Below are 16,352 nucleotides of genomic sequence, written 5' to 3'. Positions count from 1 at the left end.
TCGTCATCAAGTCAGACCCTAAACGAGATATGACACGACCTCTTTATCTCTTCACCCGTTCGAGTTTTAACCACTAAAAGTTTATAGCATCAATCCCATTGTACGTGAACTATCCTTCAAAATATTAGAAAATTTTGACAGAAGACACGGCCGTTATTAAGCTTTTAAAACGGTGAAAAAATCGTGCTTTCTACACACATACTTACACATACGCAAACATAAACGCCGTACATACATAAAAAGACGAATTTTTGTATGTCTTGCCGTTTTAAGATCACGAGTAAAAGAAAAACCGAGTAATCTTGGAAGCTTATTTTATGACCGATGGTCATACTTTTTCTCTTTCATATATAACAGCCGGGAAAGTGAAAATACTGCTAAGATCATCAAGTATATATATTTTTAAAATTCTAACTCAAAAATAAATTACTTTATTTAAAACAAGTTATGTGCATCAAAATTTGACAGTGATTCACAGTTTATAAATTTAAATTAAGGAATTTTTGTATTCAAATTTAAAGACTAACAGATTATGCACCATTGGAAGAATTAAACATTTATATGCGACTGAATGATCTTTGAACAAGTTAACACAATCTTTCATTGATTGTAGACACAACGCAAAAATTATACTTATAAATTCTATTTTTCGGTTTTATTTATTTTAAAACACAATATGAAGTTATGCAAAAATCTAATTGATACTACAAGATTCTACCAAAATGTGAGAGAAAATACCAGGCATTTAACTTCCAAACTTCAAACCCAAAAGCTGAAAAAACACTTTTCAATCAGGTCAAGTAATTTCCAACATTAATAACTGTAAATGTTTTTAAAGTCTGTGCATTTCAATCATCTAATCCACATGCAGTAGAATATAAATGGTATATCTAGGGATCAAATATCTCGTAGATAAATAAACTATCGAAGAAATTATGTCAGGAATTATTCATAAATAATTACTTAAAGTTTTTAAAGCAGGTCGGTTTAGAAAAAATTAAGGAACTTTCCTATATCAGACGAAAGTTGTACAATTCATTTGCAGGCCTTGTTGTCTGATTAAATATATAATACAGTGAAAACATTTGAGAGTTATTATTCATAATGTATTCAAGATTCATGTATATTACAGTTGTTTTATTCACTTCATTTATTAAAACTCAGCGTAATAATTGTATTATCTGATAACAGCTTTAGCAACAAAAGTCTACCGACCTTTGAAGTAAAGAAAGTTTTACAGTCAGGCAATAGAATAAATGATTTATTTATATTTTTAAAAATATTCGTTTTCATTATACCAAGTATTAAATGAACTCGTATAAAATAACACAAGCAACTTTTAAATTAATGAGCAGAAAATTTATTTCACAAATAACTTTTAGTTACAAAATCTCTCGACAACAATAAAATTTTCAATAATAGAATAAGAAAGAAATTCTAACGAATTTTGATGAAAATGTTTCCTCGGACGGTGAAATTTTCACGAATATAAAATATAATATAATTTATACATTAAATTACGGTACCTGTTTCTCTCAATTATTAACTAACTGAATGTAACTCTTTAATGTTTTATCAACGTTCATATGTAGAGGTCAATGGAATTTCCTTCGTCTTCTCAGTAATAAAATTTTACAGTTTTTTTCGTTTAGGAAAGCATTCTGTGAGAGCCGAATTTAATAAAAAAATTTGTTGTCGGAAAACCTTTATTTTAAATTATAATATATTGTTGTTCAAATCCAGCTCATTTAAAAAATGATTGATTAAATCGGCGATTAAACTGTTTTCCACGGACTTAGTTCCTTGTTGGGAGTGACACATCACACGTGTCACTTTGACTTAACGGGCGAAACTTGTTAATTGGATCCTTAATGCGAAAACTGCGAGTGAAGTAATGGGGAAAACCCAGCAAAGATCCCGTATAAAACGGAGGGAACGATGACGATCGGGGCTCTTTTCGTCATCAGCTGTGGACCTTCTTATATGTGTTCATGTGCATCCCTCCATTGCCATCCTTAACCCAAATCTGGATTAACACCTGAACTTTTGTCAACGCCTAAAGTTAACCTCCACAGGAAATTATTCAACGAGAACCTAATCAGACTCTAAGTATGTATTGCCACGCGTACCTCATGTAAACTCTCTCTCGAGCTGTTCGAAAGTCTAACGATAAGTAATCCTGTAAACAGACTTTATATTTAAACGGATATTTGTTAAACGAATAACCTTGTGAAGTACATTTCTTCTGGTGTTCTTCCGTCTCCCATCCGAATCTAACCTGAGACAGCTCAAACGAGAGAACGAAACGGTTTCTGTGTCTGCCCATAAAGACACAGTTGTGTCAATGCTGACGGAAATTTGTTATCGCGATCTTCGCCGACGCGATATCGACCCTTTGGTCCTGTGATGCCAAAGAATAGGGGGGGCCCTTCGTCATTGTCACAATTCCATAAAATTATAAATATAAAAGAAAATGAATTTAATGCGGCACTTTAATTTGTAACATTCAATTTTTCTTTAAATTTTCATTGATTTTTGCATTCTGCCATTCTTGAAAAGTTTTGGTTTAATTGTTCATCTCGTTCGTTCATTTCCTTTTCTCCAGTACATGTCACTCGAAGCAATATCTTGTGCATAAACCGACTGCACCTTTTGTAACATCATTCCATTTCCGTCTTCAATGGAAGTGAAATAAAATTTTCTGCTCATTTAATAAAGCACACGAATGAATCTGTAAACATTCATCACAATGTTTCAAATTTCTTTTTCCTTCTGTTTTCAGGTGAACGTTCGACGTTTCAATTTGTGTAATTTTTCTGTAAACACCCATTTTTCGATTTGTGTAATACGAGAATCTTCTCTGTGTATTACGAGTCGTCTGATCGGATATTGGATGCGCAAAGTCAAGTTAAGTATAAAGAACAGTCCAAACATTCTTAATAAAGACAGAATAATTCAAATAAAATCGCATTTTTGATTAAAAATATCTTTGGTTAACGTGCAACATTTCGTTGAATAACAATAATATTTAACAATGTTCCATCTCCCTTGTTGACAGCGATAATTGTTGACGACATCTTCGTACCTTTGCAGTCGAGAAACTCTATAGGTAGCAGCATGAAAAATATGAAATAAATTGTATGTAGTCCTCAAATTGTGTTTTCCGGTAAAGCTACTAATGAAATAGATAAAATGCTTTAAACGATGCTAAAGGTCAGTAAAATATGTTACGAACGAAGGAGCACGGTTATAAAGGATAGTAGAAGATATTGCCACAGAAAATAAATTGCTTAAAGCACATGTACGAACGGTAAAATAGATGAAAAAATAATTAGAGATAGAGTATAAGAAAAAGCCAAGCTTTGTGTGAGAACACAGGACGTCGTTACTTTGAATTTTAACGTCCGCTCACGTTGTCTAAGGATGGCTTTTTCGAGCTTATGTAGATCAAGTTTCAGAAAAATCCTAATTTTGTCAAGACTAAGCCGAGTTAAACGCGAGTTAAACCTCAATTAAACTAGTTAATCGCGGTTGAACTCGCGTAAGTTAAAGATGGTTTTAGGAGGGCTTTTCTTACGAGTGGGAAGTGTCAAGATACACCTTCTGTTCTTATAAATATTTAGCCTAATCTATACGCGTGATAGAGTGTTATATCAATCTAACATATACTACCTTCACAGTGTGAGACTTTCTCTTGTCTTCAGTTGACTTTATGTTCTTTATGTCAGAGAGATCGGGACTAAAATGTGAAATTTAATAACTTTTATGAACCTAGTATAAAGTATTGTTGAGACTTATTATGGCTGGTCTATATTCGATGAAAGGCGTTCTATGTCATCTTCATATAATGGAGGACTGCTTGTCGTCTATGCGGCAATGTCGGATTTCTATTGACTGCTCAGAATAGTGGAAAAATTCCCCTTTTATTTAGACGAGCGCACAGGGTATCTAACGACTGCAGAGAGGGTAAACTGACACGACTATATGAAATAGCGATAAGACGTGTGGGAAAATTGCAAGGTGCTGAATTAACTATAGACCAGTTTATCGGGACTGACATGAATATTATACCACGCGTTACTTATATCGCAGAACGGTGTAATAAAAGCGTCTGTATGTTAAAGCAGAGCATTAGAAAGAGTTGCGCTCCAGTTTCAGGACCCTGTGTATTATATATATATAGTTTATTTATAAGTGTTTTAATTTACGATATGTTATCATAGTAAAACTCTATGAAAACTGTTGTATACCTTCTTAAGGCGCACTAAGTTGGTGCAGACTGTACCAAATGCAACATTTTCAAAGTATAAAATCCAACATAATATTGGAGGGTGTCGACAGCACCACACTGACATAGATCATTACCGACGTGGTGAAACGTCTTAAGGGTTAGTATATAACCTGTTTTTTTAAACAAATATATTAATTTATGGTTTCACTTACATTTTATGGCGTTGGTCTGGGTGCACTAATGTTTATGGTATACAGGTTTAGATATGCATAGTTTTAGCTTGAATATAAGTATTATATATATACACCATATAGGATTTAAGTGCAAACAGTTTATACACGTTTTAATTTTATATAGGTTAATATAAGTTTTATTACAGGTTTTTATGGTTTCACTTTCTGCTCGGGAAAGGCACTTGGTTCTGCAGCAGTGGTGTCCATCAACGTCCTGCTACTGATTTAATGTATTATATAGAGTGCATAGCAGTTCATGTAATACATTATAACTGTATTATAGTGCTATGCGCTATATACAGTTTATATGTTTATAGTTCTATGCGATTACAACCTGTAAGGTTTTCAGCGCATGGCACTATAAATTTCTGATCTAGTAGAGGGTGGTGTTGCATGGATGTCGGTAAGACATTCTGGTACCCAGATACAGAAAATGGTGATAGTAAGACCACCTGGGACAAAATGTATACCCTTGATTACCTCTCTTGAACACGATGTTGAAGTTTACAAAATAAATTTGCGTAAAACTACTTTCTGCTACTTTAAGGATCAATTATCCTTTTTACTGTTGTTAACTGTATTAACAAAGTTCCTGTGCATTAGCAATAAATAACGAAAACATTGAAATAAGCAAATTAACATACGGTTATATTAATGGAAGGGAATCAAAAATGCATAATTATATATATATTTATATAGGCCTATGTATATAAGAAAACAATGTAAAAATAAAACTACTAAAAAGTTTATGAAAACAATGAAAATAAATAAATTACTGATGAAATGAATTTAATAATCTGTCAGAAATATAACGTTAATTTACTATCGACCAAAAGTAATTTAATTGATATTATAAAACTACTACTGAAGATTTATAAGGCATAAATATATCTAACTTATAAATATTCTCATAGTAAAATATCTTCCATACTAATTGCGGCGTGCTATGAACGATTTTAAATTATGCAACGTGTACTTTCAACAAACGGTTTTTTATAAGGAAAGATCCGACACGTACAGTACATTACAGAGAAAACTTTAGCATTAAATATAAAGAATATTTTATTTTCTTCATCTGTTGAGTAATTTTTCCTATATGTAATAATAAGTATCTTTTCATTAAGTATAACACTGTGTAATTCTATATTTAGGCCTATGCAATAATTTGATCTTATTAGCAATGTAAAACGTTTGTAAATTGTTTAAGTTGTAATAATGTAAACGATAAAATTCTTTACTGCTTTCTTGAAAAATTAGCTTTTAATAACTAATAAAATGAAGTTTTTTTATTATATTTTGCATAATATATTAGGTTAAATAAATAATTAAACACTAATCGAACACAGAGTACATCTCGTGTTTGATAAACCAAATAATTTTAATTAAATCTCTTTGATTTATCTGAAGAATCTATAAATCCCTATCAATATATACTGCATGTTTCTTCAATTAGCTTTTATTTGGTAAAAATCAAAAAATTAAATACAACAATAATATGAAATTTGTATATATATATGGATTATAACATAAAATAACAGAATGAAAATATGAGGAGGTTTTGTTTTTGAAGATTACTCCTGAGTAAATAACTTAATAGTTATTTGAATTACAAAATTTTAATTATTAATCAGAGAAAGTAATAATACATACCAGAAAAATATACGAGAGAAAACACCAACAGTATCGAATGGGTTACTTTTTTCTTTCCTTTCCATTCTCATCTACACTTTTCTATACACTTTTCATATGTAGTATTTATTACTCGTCAAACCTATATATCTATTCGATGACGTATAATATTTATATTAAAGTGTAAAGGTTTTGCATGTTATTTACGTTCAGAAAACCTTGAAATTACGTCTAGACGTTATATGAAATTAAAATTTTTGAAACGTAATCAAATGTGATATTTCTTTTAAAAATAAGTGTTATACTGTAATTACAAAATAGAAAATAAGCTGAATTTTGAGGGTTGAAATACGTTTTTATAAAATTGAACGTAAATACTAACGAACAAAAAGTTCCTGATTAAATTTGACCCCTCCTGGAGATACGAGAGAACTTTTCTCTGTCGCCTCACCCCGTTGACTTTTAACCACATAAACTTAATAGCACCGACGTCCTTTATATACAAGCTAAAATGTTATATTTCATTTTATAATCATTACCTCATCCCGAGATATCAAACGAAACAGATCCAAAGACAGACACGCACTTTACGTACCGTATGTATGTCCTACAAATCGCGTATTTTGAAATCCCGACCCAAAAAAAGTCTAAGCCAGGTAAATATTTGGAATCTGATAACATAAAGATTTGCCAAAAAGAAACAAGGAGGGTCGAATTTGATACGATTCCAATACTTTCCCACGTTATATACATAACAAACCGAAAAAGTAAAAGCTAAGAAGCAATTAATTAGATTTTAAATTTAAAGTTAGCCACGATCGCTGCAGATAAAATGACATTCTCATCATTCGAGTGATGTCAATAAGTGTTCTGGTACACTGATTAAAAACATTCCCAATGCGTTATTTATTTGAAAGGAATTCGTCGTCATGTTCGAAAATGTTCGATTAGCTAATAAAAAGCTGCATTTATAAGTTTCTTGTCGATACAGTGGGTGATCGGTTAACGAACATAATCCGTTGCAAGACTTTGTTCGCTATCCGAACTTTTCGTTAACCGATTATCGATTTACCATAGGTTTTAATGAGAATTTAATTAATTCGTTCTGGAGACCACCAAAAATGAAAAATTTATACTTTCTTATTACGTTTATTTATATGTAATAATAAAAATCCATACATACATAGTCGTGCATTTTTATTAGTTATGTTTTTTACGTTTGAAACGGTTAAAGAATCTGTCTAATGATGATTGCTTTTCTCTCTTCTTCAGGATTTTTCGTAAGTAATTAATAGCATTGCAATTATAAAAATCCCCAAGCCTCAACCTGCTATGGATGCCATTCTAAGACCGTTGTTCCGACATCCTCACACTTCTTCAAAGGATCTTTACTAACAGATATCGGCATTAATCCTTTTTTTCAGAAGAAAACATATCTCGCCGAGTTAATTGGTGTTCTTCATTCGAGAGTTCTTGTCGTTCTTCTGTCGTCAGATCCGTTTCGGGTTCCGTTACGAAGTCTTCAATGTTCTTTATTTCTCAAATGTCATTTTTGTCACTACTTTAGCTGCTTGAGTATTCTTGATTATACAGTAATTTTCTTAAATAAGATTGAACTGCGGCCTACTGTAGACCCGTTTACGCCATACTGCCCAGCAACATTAGTTATCTCCTGCTCACTCTCTACCTTTGCTATTATATTTCGAAAAGAAAAACAGACGCAAAACTTAGTGTTTACCCAACAGTCTCACGAATACATAAAAGAATTGTTTTGTCAGAAAAATAAAAGGCTGGAATCACAATGAAAAGTTTCAAAGTTCAGAGGAATACTATCTGATCGGAATATACCGGCTTGTGCGGCGATGTCAACGTCTCCCACACTCCGAAAAGTTTCGAATTGTTACCTGAAGACAAGGAAAAATCAATCGGTATTCATTATTTTACGTCGTTTCTTCCTGTGTTTGTTCTGTAGCGTGTTCGTTATCCGATCATGTGTTCGTTGTCCGAACATTAAAATCTTCCGCGAAAGTGCTCGTTATCCGATTTGTTCGTTAACCGATCACTTACTGTATTTGATTATTATTTAATAACTGCAGTTTGAAAAGAGAGCCATTGTCTATATTTAAAATAAAAATCTAAGAAAAAATATATACTTAAGTAAAGTACAAATTATACAACATTCAAGACTCATACAAAAAAACTTTTATTTACCACCTCTAGAATGCAATCAACCGTATCTAAGTTGACCCCTTTTTATAGGCTCTGCCCCGTCTGTGTTTATATCAATTGTGAGACGTCAGATGACAGGGAAATTTACATCGCATAAAATTGTGTTTTAACGACTATGAAGGGATGTTTAGAAGACTTCAAAACTTAAATTTGTTTGTATAAATTTCTTAAATTGTATATTTGTACATTGTTAAACCATTTGTTACAATCGTAAAAATTATAATTTAAATAAAGCGATCATTAAGTTATAAAGAAATGTTAGAATTCTTCTAAACTTTATTTTTTTTGTCTAAATTTCTTAAATTGTATATTTGTACATTTTTAAACCATTTGTTACAATCGTAAGAATTATAATTTAAATAAAGCGATCATTAAGTTATAAATAAATGAAATAATTCAGTTAAAATGTATATATAATGTCTAATAAACATAAATAGGTCGAAGCGTAGTTGTGAAAGTGTTGTTTATATAAAAATCTGTCAGCGTTTTCTCATCGTATAAGATACATCTACTTGCAAATCAATTCTATAATACATGTATCCTGCTCTGTACGAAAATTTTATTTTATTACTCATTCCTTCAACGGCATATTACCTGATGCAAACTCGATTACTCTGATTTAATTAATAATTATAGTAATGCAAATCTCCTTTGCAAAAGCTGCAGCCAGGCATGCGCATACAATGTAGTTTAGAAAAATTAGAATTAAAATCATACTCGTTGCGTAAGGGTACGCTTACTTTGTCAATGCCTAGAATCGGCTCTGTGAATTGGTATCGCCAGTGAAACATAAATTATTTTTTACGGCATTTCAAGTTTTCGGCGTGCTCGAGACAAATACATTCTACAACTGCAAGTGCTGTATGTTATAAAATAATATTTTCTATTGTTTTGCACACTGCTGATGTGTAATCGTTTATTGAAGTCTTTTTATTAGTCGAGTTTACTTTCAATGATTTTCGTTAAGAATATTACCTTAATTAATTTTCGTGTTATGTATATAACACGAAAAAGTTTACAAATCATTTCAAACTTGAATCCCCACGGAGATTTCTTCAAATCTCGCGATATTGAGACTATGTAAACACAAAAACAAGTTTCTGTTTGTGTTTGGGTGTGTGTGAGGAAGAGAGAGAGTAGGAATGAGTTTTATAAGAAAAATTGTAAATGATAATAACGAGTAAAATCGTCATTAAGTTTGATCCTATTGGCGATATAACACGACCCCTATTTCCCTATTCCCTAGACTTCTAAGCATCATAATTTAATACGTTCGATGACTCTTAGTGTCAAACCATCCTGCAAAATTTCAGAAATTTTCATCGAAAAGCCCAAAACTTAATAAGCTCGAAACAGGGTAAACAAAATCTTGTTTCTCAAACAGAGTAACATTCATACACACAGAAACAATCTCTTAATTTTTTTGTATTTCTGGCAGTTTTAAAGCTCACTATGTCAAACATGTAATAATCTTGAGGGCTACTTTGTCTGATCGCTAGGTTTTATAATGAATGTGAGAACCCAAACGGGGTCTGAAAGCAGGCCATTAACAACTTTTTAAATGAGTCAAGTTTCGTAATGCAAAAGAGCGAACTTAAAGATCAGATTTAAACAATGAACCTTTTGTCTTGTTAAAAAATTTTAAACAATAGATAGTATAAAGTCGAGTAAAACGAGGTTGGAGAGGAGTCGGGTTCCGACGCGACGTTGACCTCTCCCGCGCCCTGCCTGGAGTTTCGAATTGTCACCATGTGACGAGGAGAGACCAATGGAGAGGCGACCACGGTGGAAAAATCGATAAAACCGCGTTTTCGAGAACTTTACAAAGTCTTGGGTTTTGGTGTGTAGTGCTCACCTATTGGGATTTGGTGCTCCTGACCGAGACGCAACGAAGGTTCTTCTGACGACCTAGGAACTGGTTTTGCCAACCCGTCCACTCTAGGATCGCCGAGGTCACGTCCAGAATCGTCAAGGTTCGACTTGTCAACCGAGGACATCACTACAAGCATTGGTGCGTGCCCCGGAGCCATCGTTCTCTGCGTCCACAGTGCCGAAAGCTTCCCAGGGACCAATCGAACATTCGAACTATCCGCTTAGTAGGAACTGTGACAAAACCCATCGTGGGATAGTCGCTTGCTCGCAGTAGATTGTTGTAAGAACGATTTATGTATATTATTAAACAGTTTTATATGGTAAAAAAAAACTTTGTAACGCGAAACCAAACGCGTGCCAGAGAAAAATGGATTCTCAGGCAAGAGTCACTGTTATTCTACTTGGCAAACAAAGGGAGAAGGGACTGACAGCTTCCAGAGCTGCCAGCTAAAATGTCGTTATTCCGTTACGACATTTTAAAATGGCAGGGAGCACTGTGAGGCTCTGGACAGGTCCGAACCGTCACTAAAATTCGCGTTAAAATAATTGGTTTAGAGAAAATAATATATTAGTTAAAAATAGATTTTTATGATACGAAAACGCAACGCTAACTTGAAACAATAGAAGAATGTAAGTCCATCGACCATTTCCAGTTGGAGATCGAATTAAACTTCGATTTCGACCTCTTCCGCGCCCCGGAAGGTTTTCGAATTGTCATCAGGTGACGACAGGAGATTAATAGGAAAGGGAAATCTGAGAGAAAACAGATAAAACCCCGGAAATTCGAGGATGCGACAGCTTCTTCTCCCGAAAGTTCCAAGTGACAAACCTGTTGTTGTGTGTCTGTCTCGCACCCATCTTCGTCTCCATCTCCCGACCTCGGATCGACAACTTTCCATCAACGGAAGTCGACCGCATCGTCCCGGAGTCATCGAGACGTGATGGAATGGTTCATTTGCGAACAAAAGACACTACTTCAAAATGGGACTATCTTGGAAAGAAGAGGAAAACCCAGAGGCCGCAGCAAAAGGGGTAAAAGTCTATCTTCGTCACTTTATTTAGTTGTCTATAGTCCACCACAAATCGATAACTTGAATCAGATTTCTTGACCAATAATGCCGGTGCTGACCATAGAGAGCTTGATGGTTCAACTACCCCACTTTATATCATATTCTCTATTAATTTATCCATAATTTCTCGCTGTGCATAGGGAATGCGATACGGAGATCGTTAGATTGGAGGACTATCGCCCGTATCTATCTTATGTTCGGTTAAACTACAATTTCCCAAGTCAAAAAAGGCCTTTGCAAACACCTGTTTGTATTTATACAATAAGTCCAGCAAAGGAGTCAACTTGTCCTTCCCCACTTCACTTAAATCGAATAGATTAGCTACCTGCGCTCTAGTCAGCTCTTTTTCTTTGGATTGCAATGTATTGTTTCGTTCTGCGCTTTCCTTTGTTTCTTCTTCTGCCCTAAAAAATCCCTAATCTACTTACCCTATTTAATTTTATAGGTTGAGTGGACACATTCATAATCCTAATCGGTATTCTGCCACGGTGTTGCGTTTTCACTAAGACACCTGCGATAAACACTCCTTCTCTATCCAAAGTACAAGGTTCAACTACACCTACTTGGTTAACGACTTCTCCTCTCACGTTCCCTTTCACCACGACTTCCGATCGCGGGGGAACTACGCAATCGTTTAACAACGTGACTACCTTCGGAGGGTCATCTTTCCTTTCGTTTTTTCTAACTGTTGCCCTTCGGCCTATAGTTTCTAACACTTTACTCTGTTTATTTATATGTTCGCGGTTTCCTTTTCCCTTCTTCTTATATTTGTTACTTTTATTAACCTTGTTCCGATCTTCTCTAACATTGTCTACGCCGGTCACATTTTCTTCGAACTGACCACGTTGACTTCTTTCGTTCTGTCCGCTATCGTTTATTTCTAAGCTTTGCGAATCACTAATGTTGTTATGAACACTTGCCAATCCCCAGAAGGTTACCTCATCTCCTGTTGGGAATATTAACTTCGCGTTTTTAACGGAAATGGTTATATCATATTTCTCTATTATATCCCTTCCTAAAATTCCCTCATTTGGTTCGGTTATTTTAGGGTCTACCACATAACATTCGTGCACAAACTTTAAATTACCTATCTTAAAATTTAGGATATATTTCCCTATTATTTCTATCCCGTGACCTGTTACACTTATTAAATCTAACGCGCTCGTTTGCGCTTCCTGCAATCTGCCTAACTCTTGGAAGAGCGCTTTTGATACTAACGTAACGGCTGCGCCTGTATCTATCGTAAGCCGCGTTCTTTTGTCTTCTATTTCGCAGATTAAGGTGCAAGGCGGTAAATCTCGCGGAGAATCCTCGCTCTTAGATCTACCGATTCCCGCCAACGGGATCGCATCGCATCCCTCGTCTCTTACATTAAGCAAACCGCGTGGTTGTTCTTTGACCTTAATCGAAATAACTCTATCGCCGCGATTCCCTTTTGAATCATTTTGATTTCCTTCTCTATGATAATCTATTGGATTGGTACTTTCCTCTGGACTGGGTAAAGCTAAACATTTACTGGCGGTGGCACGGAGGGGTGTTTGCGGAGTTGCGTAACTCCCTTCCGGCCAGTCCTGACCGTAACGCGCCGAAAAATAGGGCATTTGTTCCCAATTTTGGTCATTTCTCTGATCTACCTGCCTATACTGTGCCTGATAAACAGGTGCACGACCCATATAATGTAAATATGGAAATGGAACTATGGGGGTCTGTCTCCTTGACACCAATGGATCGCACAGATTAACTTCCGGCCAAGCCTGATATGGCTGGCCTCACAGTGGTGTCAGTAAAGTGGAATTGTTGTGCCCAAAGTTATACTGATGGGAAAAGGTAGTAATACCGTCTGCCAGAATTTCGAGGAAGCCGATACAGAATTGTGGGAGTGAGGAAGAAAGGTGCGTCAGAACATGGCCACTGAGACAGGCGCCCCATCTGCCTCATCGCAAACGCGGGAAGTAGGCGGAGGTTCATTCGCGGCATTAGGGAGAATGATTCCCACCTTCAACGGTGAAAGCAAACGCGTCACCGACTTTTTTGATACCTTGGATGAAGTAGCTGGACTAGCAGGATGGACTAAGCGACAGACTTTAAGCATTGCAAAATGCAAACTGGCAGGCGTTGCCTGGGATTTCGCATGGAGAGATATGCAAATGAAAAGCGTCGGTGAATACGACGAGTTTAAACGGTTAATGGTGGAGAGATTTGATCGCGTACCGTATTCAATTCGAATGCAAAAATTTCACGCTTGCGTTCAGTGGCATGAGGAAAGGGTTCAAGAGTTTGCGGTCAGACTACAAACTCTAGCTAACGCGACGACTATCGAACACACGTGAACGACAGAACAGGAGCGCGCAATGATCAGACAATGTCAGCAACAGGAGCTGGATGAAAAGCTTCGCGTTCAATTTTTATACGGGCTAAACGAGAAGTATAAGCGGAACGTTATGGCACAAGACCCCGCTACGTTTTCAAAAGCGTTAAGGGTAGCGATAAGAGAGGAAACAATCGAACAGTTGACAGGAAAGAATAGGAATTTAGTTGCAGGCGTAGAGGAAACGCAGGATTATCGCACAGCAAAAGGGGAGAACAAGAACATGGACCAGGAATCCGCGCTTGACACAAAAATTAATCAAATTACGCGGCAACATAGAAAATTTGAGAAAGAAAATCGAGAATCAGTCTTCAAGGGGACCGACAAATAATCCGCGCAAGCAGATGTACCCGCGATTTAAGCAAACACCCCAATAATCAACAAGAATTAATTTCGAAAGAGGAAAAGCTCAGAATTATGCGAGCGGGCAGCGACAACCGCCGCACACGAGTTTTACTAGTGCGCCGGAAATGCGATCACATAGACCTCCAGCAGCGACATATCATAATCAAACACCCTCTTGGCAATACCGCGGATTGAATCCCTTTCCCCAGGGACAAATAGACAAGGAAGAAACCTTGCCGTTCGTCCAGCCATATCTGGCTTAGCCGGAAGTTAATCCGTGCGATCTGTCGGTGTCAAGGAGACAGACCCCCATAGACGCCTACTTCCCGCGTTTGCGATGAGGCAGATGGGGCGCCTGTCTCAGTGGCCATGTTCTGACGCACTTTTCTTCTTCACTCCCACAATTCTGTATCGGCTTCCTCGAAATTCTGGCAGACGGTATTACAGTAGAACCTCGAAAACTCGGCCTAATGTTGACCGAACGGTGGCCGAGTTTGTGAAAATACCAGGTTATCGGGAATGGGGTTAAAAAAAATAAGTACAAGTGTTTCCTCAGAATATACTGTACTGTACTTGTATGTATTGTTTACTTGAAAATATAACAGAGAATAAACTGCCCAAATACCCTTAATACCCTTAAACAAAGGAAAACTACGTCCTTTATGAAGGCATAGAGCCTTTACTACATGAAAATGAAAATTAATGAATACACTGTGTACAGTAATTTACCTGATAAGACAGACCTCAGAATAATACTTTATGAGAGCTTTTATACTGTTATAAAGCTGTCTATAATGAAAATTAATTAACTAAGGGTTTTTTCGCCCTGCCAGGGTGTGGCCGAGTTAATTGGAGTGCCGGGTTATCGAGAGCCAAGTTTTCGAAGTTCTACTGTACTACCTTTTCCCATCAGTATAACTTTGGGCACAACAATCCCACTTCACTGACACCACTGTGAGGCCAGCCATATCAGGCTTGGCCGGAAGTTAATCCGTGCGATCCGTTGGTGTCAAGGAGACAGACCCCCATAGTTCCATTTCCATATTTACATTATATGGGTCGTGCACCTGTTTATCAGGCACAGTATAGGCAGGTAGATCAGAGAAATGACCAAAATTGGGAACAAATGCCCTATTTTTCGGCGCGTTACGGTCAGGACTGGCCGGAAGGGAGTTACGCAACTCCGCGAACACCCCTCCGCGCCACCGCCAGTAAATGTTTAGCCTTACCCAGTCCAGAGGAAAGCACCAATCCAGTAGATTATCATCGAGAAGGGAATCGAGAGGATTCAAAAGGAAATCGCGGCGATAGAGTTATTTCGATTAAGGTCAAAGAACAACCACGCGGTTTGCTTAATGTAAGAGACGAGGGATGCGATGCGATCCCGTTGGCGGGAATCGGTAGATCTAAGAGCGAGGATTCTCCGCGAGATTTACCGCCTTGCACCTTAATCTGCGAAATAGAAGACAAAAGAACGCGGCTTACTATAGATACAGGCGCAGCCGTTACGTTAGTATCAAAAGCGCTCTTCCAAGAGTTAGGCAGATTGCAGGAAGCGCAAACGAGCGCATTAGATTTAATAAGTGTAACAGGTCACGGGATAGAAATAATAGGGAAATATATCCTAAATTTTAAGATAGGTAATTTAAAGTTTGTGCACGAATGTTATGTGGTAGACCCTAAAATAAACGAACCAAATGAGGGAATTTTAGGAAGGGATATAATAGAGAAATATTGTATAACCATTTCCGTTAAAAACGCGAAGTTAATATTCCCAACAGGAGATGAGGTAACATTCCGGGGATTGGCAAGTGTTCATAACAACATTGGTGATTCGCGAGGATTAGAAATAAAGGATAGCAGACAGAACGAAGGGAATCAACGTGGTCAGTTCGAAGAGAACGTGACCCGCTTAGACAAGGTTAGAAAAGATCGGAACAAGGTTAATAAAAGTAACAAATATAAGAAGCAGAGGAAAGGAAACCGCGAACAGATAAATAAACAGAGTAAAGTGTTAGAGACTACAGGCCACAGAGCAACAGTTAAAAAAACGAAAGGAAAGATGGTCCTACGCGTGTCGTCACATTGTTAAACGATTGCGTAGTTCCCCCGCGATCGGAAGTCGTGGTGAAAGGGAACGTGAGAGGAGAAGGCGTTAACCAAGTAGGTGTAGTTGAACCTTGTACTTTGGATAGAGAAGGAGTGTTTATCGCAGGTGTCTTAGTGAAAACGCAACACCGTGGCAGAATACCGATTAGGATAATGAATGTGTCCACTCAACCTATAAAATTAAATAGGGTAAGTAGATTAGGGATTTTTTAGGGCAGAAGAAGAAACAAAGGAAAGCGCAGAACGAAACAATACATTGCAATCCA

General features: G+C 36.5%; 1 protein-coding gene across 2 annotated transcripts in view; it reads right to left on the bottom strand.

Moving 5' to 3' along the window:
- The window catches only part of LOC111628947 (multidrug resistance-associated protein 4-like), a 206,376-nt gene extending 200,174 nt beyond the window's left edge, over window positions 1-6,202 (bottom strand). For both annotated transcript variants that reach the window (XM_023372804.1, XM_023372805.1), the window contains exon 1: window positions 6,115-6,202. The gene's annotated coding sequence lies outside the window, so the exon portion shown is untranslated. The remainder of the gene's footprint in view (window positions 1-6,114) is intronic.
- Between the last annotated feature and the right edge of the window lie 10,150 nt (window positions 6,203-16,352).

The sequence above is a fragment of the Centruroides sculpturatus genome, unplaced genomic scaffold (genome assembly GCF_000671375.1).
Source record: "Centruroides sculpturatus isolate CEXI.00-Female unplaced genomic scaffold, Cexi_2.0 scaffold513, whole genome shotgun sequence".
NCBI classification, from domain to species: domain Eukaryota; kingdom Metazoa; phylum Arthropoda; class Arachnida; order Scorpiones; family Buthidae; genus Centruroides; species Centruroides sculpturatus.
This window is presented reverse-complemented; position numbering and strand designations above follow the sequence as displayed.